We start from the raw sequence: 13060 nt of genomic DNA on the forward strand, positions 1-13060 counted from the left end.
TAACTCTACTAGAAAGTGATTCCTGCACATAACCTTATGATAATATATATTACATGGTGTTGAAACTGTCTGAAAGATTTTCATTACAAGTATGAAAAAACATAGCCTTCAACTACATGGACAACACTACTAACCCACAGGGAACACAAGAACCGCCACCACCCTGTTGCCTCATTCTCCATCCAGTGAACTTGACTGCTTTGTCCTGCGTGTATCTGGAAGATGATGCTGCATGTATGGGTCAAATTAAACAAGAAAATCAATGGAAGTTCCTTCCTGGGAAAAAATAACAATTTTGGGGGGCGCTGCTGAGGTACTAGGAGAATCCTGATATCAGAAGATACAAAATGTCTGAGGTTCATTCATCACTTTAGTTAGTAATTCATTCACAAACATTTATGAACACCCATTAATTGCTAAGTCATGTGCTGGACACTGGATAAGACAGATGTGGTCTCTGCCCTTATAGAGCTCACATCCTGGTAAGGAAGACAAGTACACTGTCTTTTCTCTGGGGGATGGAGACAGCCCACAGCAGGTGACCTTATCAGTGCTGACCAGAAAATTCCAGGCTGGGTGATGAAGATTACATTTCTGCTGAAGGTCAAAACTACAATATGTTAGGTATTAAATCTAGGCTTGCTATCATGGGCCTTCAGTACAGTGACACCATTTTGGGCCTGGAGCTTTCCTTTGTTTTAACAAGGTAGTGGAGAGCCTTGCGGGCCCTGGAATTAGAACTTGGACTTTACCCTAATGGCAGTAGGAATGGGAATGAGGTTTTTGTTTGTTTGTTTTAATTTTTCATAGCATAGTTTCTTTACAATGTTGTCTTAATTTCTGCTATACAGCAAATTATGACCTTAGTCGTGTCCAACTCTTTGAGACCCCATGGACTGTAGCCTGCCAGGCTCCTCTGTCTGTGGGATTTCCCAGGCAAGAATACTGGAGTGTGTTGCCATTCCCTTCTCCAGGGGATCTTCCCAACCCAGGGATCGAACCTGCGCCTCCCATGTCTCCTTCATTGCAGGCAGATTCTTTACCCACTGAGCCATCAGGGAAGCCCATGTGTATGTATATCCCCTCTTTTGGGGGATTTCCTTCCCATTTGGGTCAATACAGAGCATTGAATAAAGTTCCCTGTGCTATACAGTAGGTTTTCGTTAGTTATTTATTTTATACATAGTAGTATATATATGTTAATCCCAATTTCCCAGTTCATCCCACCCCATCTTCCTCCCTTGGTTTCCATACGTTCATTCTCTATGTCTGTGTCTCTATTTCTGATTTGCAAATAGATTCGTTTGTACCACGTTTGTAAATTCCACATATATGTGTTAATATATATTTATTTTTCTCTCTCCGACTTACTTCACTCTGTATGACAGTCTTCAGATCCATCCATGTCTTTACAAATGACCCAATTTCATTCCTTTTTATGGCTGAGTAATATTCCATTGTATATAGGTACCACATCTTCTTTATCCATTCCTCTGTTGATGGACATTTAGGTTGCTTCCATGTCCTGGCTATTGTAAATAGTGCTGCAGTGAACATTGGGGTACAAATACCTTTTTAAATTATGGAGTGAGTTTTTCTAAAGACAAATGGCTCCTTCTTCTCCACCATGTGCCACAGCCATGCATCTGACAGGCTTGTATTCTGTGGCTAAGAATCATATATTTCCACCTAAGTTTTATGGCACAATAACTTACAAGACAGAGAAGGAGTCTTTGCTGTGCACCTCTGTAGCACAGACTTTCCACACTCAATGATGTCTGACTCTCCTCGCCTTCCAGGCACATAGCAAATTATACTTATCCATCCATCATGAACTTGGTCAGGGCCACATGACAAGTTTGGCCAGTGGTTTGCAGGCTGAAGTGATATGTATCACTTCTGGAAGAGAGTATTTAATTGCTTGTGCAAGATCCTTAAACTCTCTCTCTTCTCATGTTACATCAGCTAAGTTTAAAACAACCAGATGTTTAAGAGGATACAATTATCGGATGGCAAAGTCACCATCAGCCTGGATGGAATAGTTACACAGAGGTATAATTGCACTAGGAAGTCCCTCAGACCTACCTTGGACATGAGGGACAAATACATCTCTGTTGAATTAAGGCAGTAACATTGGGAGTTATTTACCATATCATAACCTAGAATATCCTCAACTAATTGTCCTGACAAACTTGGAGGCACAGGAGGAGGCAGGTGGCCAGCTTTAACTAAATTGTCCATTCTTCTCCTCTGCCTAAGAAACAGCTAACACCCTTCCCTCCTCCCTGCATCTTTTTTTCTAATAGATTATCTATCACACACAGACACTCTCCCTCCATTTCCCATCTATACCCACTATACAAACTTCCTCATGTTAAATTGTTCTAAAACTTGATATTTTAAGATGCTTCTTTGAAACATCCTGTACTTATATCAAATAATAAGTGAAAACTTGCTGGACAGTGATCACTAATTTTCTAATTTAAAAACCAATAGTGAGCCCCTTAAAGTACCATGCTCTTCCTTACTCATATTCTTCCTCAATCATTATTCTTCCTATTCAGTGTCTCTTTGATGTGTTAAAATACCTCAGCTTGGGCTTCTTAGTCAGCCAAAACACAAGACCAAAAAATGTAAAGCTGAACAATTGACTCCATTGTACTAAGGGCAATGGACCAAAACGATTGCATTTCTGGCTTGTACTGGTAGAATGGAAAAAGCATCATTGGAATAAAATATTGCCACAGAGGTGCCTGTTTTTTTATAAGCAAATGTGTTGGCAAGACCTATGAAGCAATAGGCAGCTTTTATGAAAGGCATCATTGTAGGTTATCAACTTTTGTTCCATTTAAACTCCAAGGGAACATGGAAGATGAAGGAGAGAGTCAGTTGGAATCTGCCTCTTATGATGGAAAGTTAACAAGGTACCTAGAATGAATTGTGAGGCCTAGGAATTTTGGGGAAATATTGGTGGCTAAAAGTTGAGAAGGTTGTTCTTTACAAAATACAAGCCCAGAGCTCAGGAAGCAGAAATATGAATTCATCTTTAGTTCACATTGCTCCTTTTGGGGGAGAGGTTGGGGAGAACCCTTACTTTGTGTGTTTGGACCCCTTCAGTCCCATACATGCAAAGTAAATAATGATGCTTTGTTCTTGAAGGAAACAATGAAGCAACTTGAATGAAGATGTTTTTAGACTGATGAACTGACTTTTGTTTGGTAATATGTGTGCTCAGTTGCTCGGGCATGTCCAACTCTTCATGACCCCATGGACTATAGCCTGCCAGGCTCCTCTATCCATGGGATTATCCAGGAAAGAATACTGGAGTGGATTGCCATGCCCTCCTCCAGGGGCTCTTCCCAACCCAGGGATCAAACACACGTCTCCTCAGTCTCTTGCACTGGCAGGTGGATTCTTTACCATTGCACCACCTGGGAAGCCCATTTAGTAATATGAATTGTTCCAAAACTTGTTGGGTGTAGTTGAACTAGAGTTACCTTATGTTTCCGTAGATTGTTTTCTTTTGCCCTGGGGGACTGTCCTTTGCCTTATAACTACTGCTTATTCTTGTGGAAATATGTGTTTGAGTGATCACGTACAAGAGATGAGAAATTGAGCCTGAAAGAACAGACAGGAATGGCTTTCATCTTGCAGAAGAGATTAAAAATAAAATGGAAAAAAATAAATAAAAATAAAATGGGATGGAATTAAATGCTAGCTTCCTAATTCTGGTCATTGAGGGCTAGATTATTTGAACAATCTTCCTACTGAAAACAACTGAAAACCCTGCATAAAAATATAAAAATGACCACCTTAAAAGCACAAAAGACACAATAAGACCATGGGGAATTACCAGGCCAGTAGTGAAGGGAAAATATTCACTAGAGAGTTGAATAGAACAAAAGGAACTTTTTTTCTGGGGTTTTTTGACAGTTCCAAAAGTTTCTAATTTTCACTTTGGAAACTCACAGAACAAGTGGCAGCTGGTCAGAAGTTAAAGCCCAGAGCTCTCACAGACAGGAGACTCTCCCCATAGCAAGCTTGGACCCCAAAATGCTACACCCTCAGGAAAACGGTGAACCTGAATTTGGACAGTCCTTACATGGGGTTACAGCCCAACTCTGACTCTCTGGGTCATTCAGAGAACTTCAATCCTTTAACTAGACTTAAAACAGTGCTGTGTTGCTGGTATCCCCAGTGCCTAACAAAACAAATCTATATCCTCTTTTGGAGGAAGACACCTTTACTCTTTTTTTTTAAATTGAAATATAGTTAATTTACAATGTTGTGTTAGGTTTTTGGTGTACACCAAAAACATGGGTTTGATCCCTGATCCGGGAAGATTCCACATGCCACAGATCAACTAAGCCATACACCACAACTGCTACTGCTCATTGCAGTATTTCCCAGTGCTTGCAACAGAGCCTAGCATGTGGTCAGTACATAATATATATTTCCTAAAGGAATGGATAAAAAGAGTTTTGCTGTTTTCTCATAGGGGCAGTTGCCTGGGTGGGTTTCACAATAGTCTAGTATCTGATCCTCACTTCTGGAGGTCTAGAAACTTGGTTCAGTCAGGGTACCAAGAGTTGCTCAGTCTCTGCAGAACTATTGCACACTAAAACTGGCAGGAAGCTCTTTTTTGTAGTAGGGTGCCAGGTGAAAAGAGTAACTTGAAAAAATCACTATTTTCTTAAATAAAAAACTGCCATCTTCTTCCCCGTAGAGGAGATAGAGAAAATTCTGTTGGATCACATTCATTCAGGCAGAATCTCTTGAAGAGTACCTCTCTCTCAGAGGAGAGATGTGGAGATGGTTATTACTCTGGGTAAAGAGATGACAGGATCTTTTATGTCTTCACAACACCTGCTCCTTAGGCATGCAGAGCTGGGAAAAGCGCACAGAGCCTTCTGGGATGGAAGGCATGGGAAGGGAACCGCTCACTCTCAGATTCTAAGTTCAGGAAACTGTCAAGTTAGATGCAGCCGCAAAGGCCCTGTTTTTCTACCTGCAAGTCAATATGATTATCAATCTTCTCAATTTTTATCAATCTAAGATGATGTCCATCTAAGTGATCTCAGTGTTGTATTAATTTTTAATCTCTTTGATTACTAGTAAGGCTGAGCATTTTTCTGTGTCTATGGGTCATTTGGGGTTGTTTTAACAAATTATTCTTTCATATAAGTTGTGGAAATAAAACCATCTTGGAAATTTTGCAGTATGCCTTTTGTCATGGATTAGCAGGCAAGAAGAAATGAGAGGGATTGAGTGAAACCAGCCAGAATTCAGCAACTGTCACACTCTCAGATCTTAGCACATCAGTTCTACATTTCTTTTCAAGTGGGTACAAAGATCTATCCTCATATCTTTTCAGGTGTTCTTTTGAGATTCACAGGAAAGGGAAGCCATTGTGCTCATATGTAGACATATTTCAAAAGGTTAATGTACATTTGAAGAGTGGCTCAAGTATACATTCTGAAAATAAGGGCAGTTAAAATAAAGAAGGTGAAATATTCGTCTGAACAGAGATTCAGGTATACATATTTGAGAAGAGTCAATCTTTGTCCAGAAAAACAAAGGAGATTAAAGAAGTAAAGTATTAGAGGATTTTTAGTTGAGTTTTTAACATTTATAATACATGACAAAGTTATCTGATTATAGAGAATCTAATTAGATTATCAACATCCATTGGCCATTTTCTAATTCTTTTTTTTTTTTTTCATTTTCTAATTCTTGTGTTGGGCTTTTTCTCTGGATTTAAAAGAGCTCTTTATATATTAGGTAAAATTTCCCTTTATCATAAACGTTACAAATATTTTCCACAGATCATTGTTTTTATTTTAGTTTTCATGGGCTATTAGGAAGCTATACATTTTTATGTAGCCATATTTCTCAATCTTTTTATTGTTTCTGAGTTTAGGATACTCCTTTATAATATCTTCCCCATCTCAAGATTAACAAAATGTTTACTTATATTTTCTTCTAATATTTTCATTTTCATTTTAAATATTTGCTCCATCTGGAATTTATTCAGTATAAGGAATGAAGTAGGGTTCAGCTTCCCCCCACCAAAGGTTAACTAATTGTTCCAACATCATTTCCTACTTGTACCATATAATTAATTTCCAAAGAGATTTGAATCTTTTTCTGAACACTTTATTCTAATTTAGGAATTTTAAATGAAGTTCTATTTTTTCAGTTATTTCTGCTCACCACTCTGAATATTCCTTTCTGATATCATGGTATCTCTAATACCAAGCAAAGTAATACATGGTTCAAGGATATTTCATCGAAGCTATGTGTACAATCTTTGACCAACAAGAAAAAACACCTCTCTAGTGATCAGTGGTATACAAAGCCCTTTTGTGATTTAACTCTTATTCCTTTCCAACATCATCTCTGGCCACTTTTCATCCTCTCCTCCCATCACCATTTGCCTATAAGTTCCCCAAACATCTTGTCACTTCACATATTCTTGTCTTGTACTTGCTATTCATTCTGCCTGGAAGCTCTTCTCTTCTTTGTCCACCTGGCAAAGTCCTAGTCAATCCTTTTCCACCCAGTCATACATATAAATTGCTTGTCACTCCATCCATTTCATGATGCTTGTCCCTTAAAGAGTGAACTCTTTGACTCAGGACTATCTTATTCATATTTGTATTTTCAATGCCTAAAACAACGAGCACACAGATGTTCAACTAATGTTTGTCGCATGAAAGAGTTAATTCAAATCATGCAATATTTCCATTGTTATTGGTGTTTTTACACTGCCTTGAGGTGGTTTGCATTCAGCAATTTTTCAGAAAAAAGTTTATTCTAACCAATATAGCACTCATTCCCACTCCATCCCATTGATCTAGTACACTTTACTGAACTGGACAGGGGTGAGGATGGACAAAAGAGGAAAAGGGAGAAGGAGAAAATGAGTAGTCTCCTTAAAGCAGCAGAAACATATCAGACAATGTCAGTGGAGGGTGTGTGCGAGCATGCTCAGTTGCCTCAGTCGTGTCTGACTCTGTGACCCTATGGACTGTAGCCCACCAGGCTCCTCTATCCATGGGATTCTCCAGGCAAGAATATTGGAGTGGAGTGTCATGCCCTCCTCCAGGAGATCTTCCTGACCCAGGAATTGAACCCGCATCTCCTCTGTCTCCTGCATTGCAGTCAGATTCTTTACTGCTGAGTCCACTGCAGAAGCCTCCAGTGGAGGGTAATAGGATTCTATTTCCGTATATATTTTTCTGAATTCATTGCTAAAAGCAGCAGGGTATCAATACTGTAATAGGTTATTGAAATTGTCATAATGGAATTTAGTCAGATATGGTGCTGCTTTGATTGGACAGATATTAAAAAATAATGAAGGTACTTCCCTGACAGTCCAGCAGTTAAGACTCTGTGCTTTCAAGGTAGGGGACATGGGTTCAATCTCTGGTTGGGCAACTAAGATCCCCCCACGCCATGTGGTGCAGCCAAAAAATATTTTGAGCTGTTTATCTTATACTGATAGGCACTTTATGGTATAATTTTGAAACTAGAGACAGTTTCTCTCATAAAATAATGCTCATTAGGGCCCATAGAGACCTTTATTTGCATGAACTATCAATACATTTCTAAAAAATAAAAATTTTAATAGCAAATGTGAGCTTTAAAGTCTTCTCAAAATTTTACCAAAAATATGGCTGACATAGAAATGTGCTTATGCATTCAAATCCCCTCTCTCCAGGGACCAGTCATTTTAATCTTCTTTAGACACACAGTTCTTGGAGTCAATTGTATTATAAAATGACTTGAATTCTGTCAACTTTTTCTCCACATAATTTTTCAATCTCAATATTTCACTTTAAAATTTTTCCTCTTGATTTATCAGCATACATTCTACCATATCCAACCATTATCTAATTTTATAGAAACAAAAGAAGGTGAGGTTATTACTAGGTGATGAAGATAGGGTTGATTTGTGTCAAAACCAGCAGTGAAAACTCCATAATTCATTTTGTTTCTCTTAAACATATTTCTTAGAAGTGGAATATATAGAGACTTCCTGAACACCTAGTATATTTACTTTTCATGACCTTTTCTGGTGGTATTTTTCCCAGAATGATGGAGGAAATAGGAAGGTTTATCTGGATAAATTGCTTTGAACCAAGTCAACGCAGGAAATCTAGCCACTGAGTTATTTCCACGCTCTGATGATTTGTTTGGAACAACTTAGGAGGGACGAGCAGTAGCTTTGTATATTTCACTTTGGCAGAGCTGTTCAGCCTCCACCACTGGTCTTATCAGCAGACATCAATCAGCAGGTGGCTAGGATGTCACTGGTGAGAAGGGAAGAAACGTGATGTGGTAGTGGTAAGCCTCTCTCTGACATGGTGCTCATAGTCTGTTTTTACCGTCCATCTTGGTCTTTTAAAATGTCCTATGTTTACATGTCACAGAATAAATAGAATCATGATTTATATTTTACCAGCTTTCTCCCACACAGCATCTTTTATATGGGTAATCTGATCTCACTAAACTGAGAGACATTCATGCTAATCCTTGATGTCATCACCATGAAGAAAAAAGTGAAAGTGAAAGTGAAAGTGTTAGTTGCTCAATTATGTCCAACTCTTTGTGACCCCATGGATTGGAGCTCACCAGGCTCCTCTGTCCATGGAATTCTCCAGGCAAGAATACTGGAGTGGGTAGTCATTCCCTTCTCCAGGGGATCTTTGTAACCCAGGGATCAAACTTGGGTCTCCCACACTGGCAGGCAGATTCTTAACCATCTGAGCCAACATATCTTACAACAAATACTATTGAACACCATCTTGGCCAGGCTCGGTTAATAATACTCCAAAGGAATGAATCTAATAAGAAATTTCCTGGCATCAGGCCTGTCAGAGAGCTATTTTGGGGTAGGAGGAAAAGGCCACACAGATGACTGGCTCTTCTGATGCAGTTACAATGTCTTTTCCTCAGTATATTCCTTAATCTTGATCCTTCAGTCAACTGAAGATTTATTTATAGGATTCCACAAGAATGAAGAAAGTTGGTATGAGTATAAGCTTTTACAGGACTTTGAAAAGAAAACAGAGGATCATATAAAATAAAAATTAGGAAAAAGAAAACAGAGGATTTAATCTTTGCCATTAAGATTTTTGCTGAAGCTTTCTGGGAACTGAAGTTAGGGGAGCCTTCAGAACTCGTGGCAACAACCTGAACTAAGTGAGGTAACTTCCAGGAGCCTCTCACCATCTCATTCTATACATCATCATTCACCTCCATAGACCTCCAAAGGGGGTTATTGCCCATACTCTATACGAAGATCTTTTCTGATTTCTCATCCAAGTTTACCAGTCTTAGGAGAAGATAAACCAATCTATGCTAAGGTATAAATGCTTGATCATACAGTATTTCAGTACATCATACAATATTGAGTTGCACTGTAGGGTACTCCAGATAGCATACGCTTTTACAAAAGGAATTTGTGGGGCAGTGTTCATAAAAATGACCAGGGGAGATGAGATTCTTTTGGTCCATCTGTGGTGGGGCAGGACTTGGAGGCGCTGGGCTTAATTAGATCCCTGCTGCACACATGTCTTCAAACAACTTCCTTGCTGAGACACAGTAGTTGGACTTGTAACTATATGCCCTTCCATAGCCCCTACAGTCTTCATACTAGATGACACATCTTCATAACTCAAGTGAGGGCTGAGACCATATCTAATACTTCTTTTCTGTCCATGGTACTTAGTCAAACCTATGCAGAGGAAATGTTCAATGTTCTTTTAGGAACTGAAGCAACACTTGATGCTTAACTTTAAGAGAATGTTCAATATCACCTGGTTTGTGTGTTTCACACAGCAATTAAATCTCCTCTTTCTGCTCTGTACTATGGTCCTTGCCATTTCCCATGGTAGATAACCCCTGAGGTGTCTGCACGGCTTACAGCACTTGCTTCTTTCAGTACTATTCTTCTACTTATATGGATAGGAAGCCATGTTTACACCATGTGACTCTGTCTCCATGGTTTTTTATTAGACTAGGGCTTGTGTCTGCCAGAGTTAGCCAATCAGATCTTCTCTCCAGGGAATTTTTCATGGGGCCTAGAATCAGCCAACCAGTCACTGTGTAGATAGAGGAGCCAAGAAAGTCATTCTGTGAAGAGACAGAAGCAAAGGTGAGAGGCCAACAGAGAAGATGCTTCTTGGGTTCTTTGCTGGCTTTCTGGTTCCTGGTTCTAGTTTCTGCCTGAAAGCCAACTGCATTCTTGCCTGTAGATACCATGAGGCCTCCACCAGTTCCTTTTTGTAAATGACAATTTATAGGTTTTTGGCTTAAGCTGGCTTAAGACACTATTTACTATGTAAAACCAAAATCTTACCCAATTCACCTCCCAGTATCCAAGTCTACCAAAAGGGAATGAGGCAACTAAACTGGTTGACTGGCACAATTTACACACCTCGCAATAGAGAGCTGGACAGGTGGTGGGATGGCGTGTGACTTGTTACATGCATTGTAAGCATTCAGAAATCCAAGAAGTTGTGCTCTAAGATCCAGTCATCATTTACAGACTCAGGGGACATGAAGAAGGCCTAGTCTCATTACCAAAGCATGTTTCTTGTATTATGTGTTTTTTTTTAAGTGGATATAATTTATAATCACGTTTAAAGCTGTTTAATTTTTTAAATGCAGAATTTGACAGTACAGGGACTTCTCTGGTGGTCCAGTGGCTAAGATTCTGTGCTCCCAATGCAGGGGGTCTGGGTTCGATCCCTGGTCAGGGAACTAGGTCCCACATGCTGCAACTAAAGATCCTGTGTGGCACAATTAAGGCATGGTACAGCCAGATAAATAAATGAATAAATATTTAAAAAAAAAGAATTTGACACTAGAAAGCAACATGCTAAGAAGAAAAAAAATTGAACATCTCACTCAAAATCTAGGGATTAACTGCAGCTCGCATTTACAGGGAAGAACTCTATCTATAACTCTCACCAAAGGTGGCAACTATCAGTTCCTGTGAAATTGAACATTGGCTAATGACTAAAGGATAACCTGTGTTAGAGAATGGGTTTGTATTAGGTCAACCATTACTATTTCATTATAATAAACATTTCTATTGAGATATTTTCCGTATTTTCTGTAAAATTTATACTAAGTACCCTGATGCGAGTCTGCCTACTTCTTTTCCTTAATTGTGGTTAATAGTTCATATCTGAAGCAGTCCTTTCATCTTTCTAATTTGACCTTCTCTGTTAGGTTTGTCTTGCCCCTAAGGCAACAGTTCTCCACCAAAACCCAGCATCCTTCTTTCAAACTGAACGCTTCCTTTTTTTTTACCCCCAGCTTTAGTTATTTTTACATGCTTTTAGTAAGTTTAGGGGCTTCCCTGGTGGCTCAGCAGTAAAGAATCTGCCTGCAATGCAGGAGCCACAGGAGCTGTCGGTTCGATCCCTGAGTGGGGAAGATCCCCTGGAGGTGGAAATGGCAACCCACTCCAGTATTCTTGCCTGGAGATTCCCATGGACAAAGGAGCCTGGTGGGCTGCAGTCCATGGGGTCTCAAAGAGTCAGATACAACTGAAGCAACTTAGCTCCACTCTTTCCGCCAAGATTAACATTTTATATGACCATGGTGTATTCATCAAAACCAAAAAACCAACATAGGTACATTACTATTAACTAACCTCTAGATTTAGATTTCACCAGTTTTTTTCCACTAATGTCCTTTTTCTGTTCCAGGATCCAATCCAAGACACAGCACTGAATTCAGCAGGCCTTCCTTTTAATCCACCATAGACATCCAGGAACTTGAGGGAAACCCATCTTTTATTCAGGACACCCTTTATTATGGGCTTCCCTGGTAGCTCAGACGGTAAAGAGCCTGCCTGCAATGTGGGAGAGCCCAGTTCAATCCCTGAGCCGGGAGAAGGAAATGGCAACCCACTCCAGTATTCTTGCCTGGAAAATTCCATGGACAGAGGAGCCTGGTGGGATACAGTTAATGGGTCACAGAGTCGGATACGACTGAGCAAGTAACAATGATTCTTGCTCTTTACAAAACCATAAAGGCATCAAACTGGAAAGTCTACATAGTAAGAATGTTTGCTGGTTTCAGAGAATATCATCATTCCATTGTTTTTGTTTTTTTCCTTCTTCCTGCTCCTGAGATCCTGCTTCAGGAACTTTCTCTAACATTTAATGTGGCTTCTTCCATCAAACAGTGTTTTCCTTAAAACCTAACAATTTTCACACCCACACCAATGGGGAATTTAGAAACAATGAGTAGCCTCCAGCAATCATTTCATAATTCAAAGGATGCCCTACCTCTGTAGCCTTCTAAAGAAAACCAGAGTCCTCTCTGGTTCTTCTCATATTCTCTGCTAGTCAAGTTCATTCATCTTTTCTAAGATATCTCTTTCCCCCACTACAGGTGCACTCCCTACTTACTGTCCCCCTATTAATCTTAAAAGGACTCAGCTCACAAATGGAAGAGATTTCTGTTTCTTGGGGGTAGGTATGAGGTGTTAGTGAAAATACATGATGCTATGTGGAAGTGGAGCTGAATGAAGCAGGATTTTATGGTGTTCCTCTGTGTACAGCTATGCATAAAAACCATCCCAGAACTTTTCCAAATTCATAATCCAGGAAAGTTCTGGAACACGGAAATAACTGAATGTCACTTGTAGGAATGTATTGAAGTATTTAACCAAAATCTCTCAGCTATGGCTTCATTCCGTTAAAGGCCAAGTGTCTACCTCAATGTCACTGGTGCCATCCTGGAGCAATTGCAGAATGGAATCATTTATAATCAGTCTCCAAATGTCAGAAAAATGAACAAAGAATGTCACCTGCATTTATTTTTAATATCTGAACATTTATTTTCAAATATAGGTAAGCATTCTAGATATCAGTTGGAGTGAAAAATTTCCCTATGTGTTTTATATGTTGAAATCTCTCGGTCATTTGAAATGAAAAATGAAAGTGAAAGTTGCTCAGTCGTGTCCAACTCTTTGTGACCCCAAGGACTATACAGCCCATGGAATTCTCCAGGCCAGAATACTTGAGTGGGTAGC

The sequence above is a fragment of the Cervus canadensis genome, chromosome X (assembly GCF_019320065.1).
Source record: "Cervus canadensis isolate Bull #8, Minnesota chromosome X, ASM1932006v1, whole genome shotgun sequence".
In the NCBI taxonomy this organism is placed as follows: domain Eukaryota; kingdom Metazoa; phylum Chordata; class Mammalia; order Artiodactyla; family Cervidae; genus Cervus; species Cervus canadensis.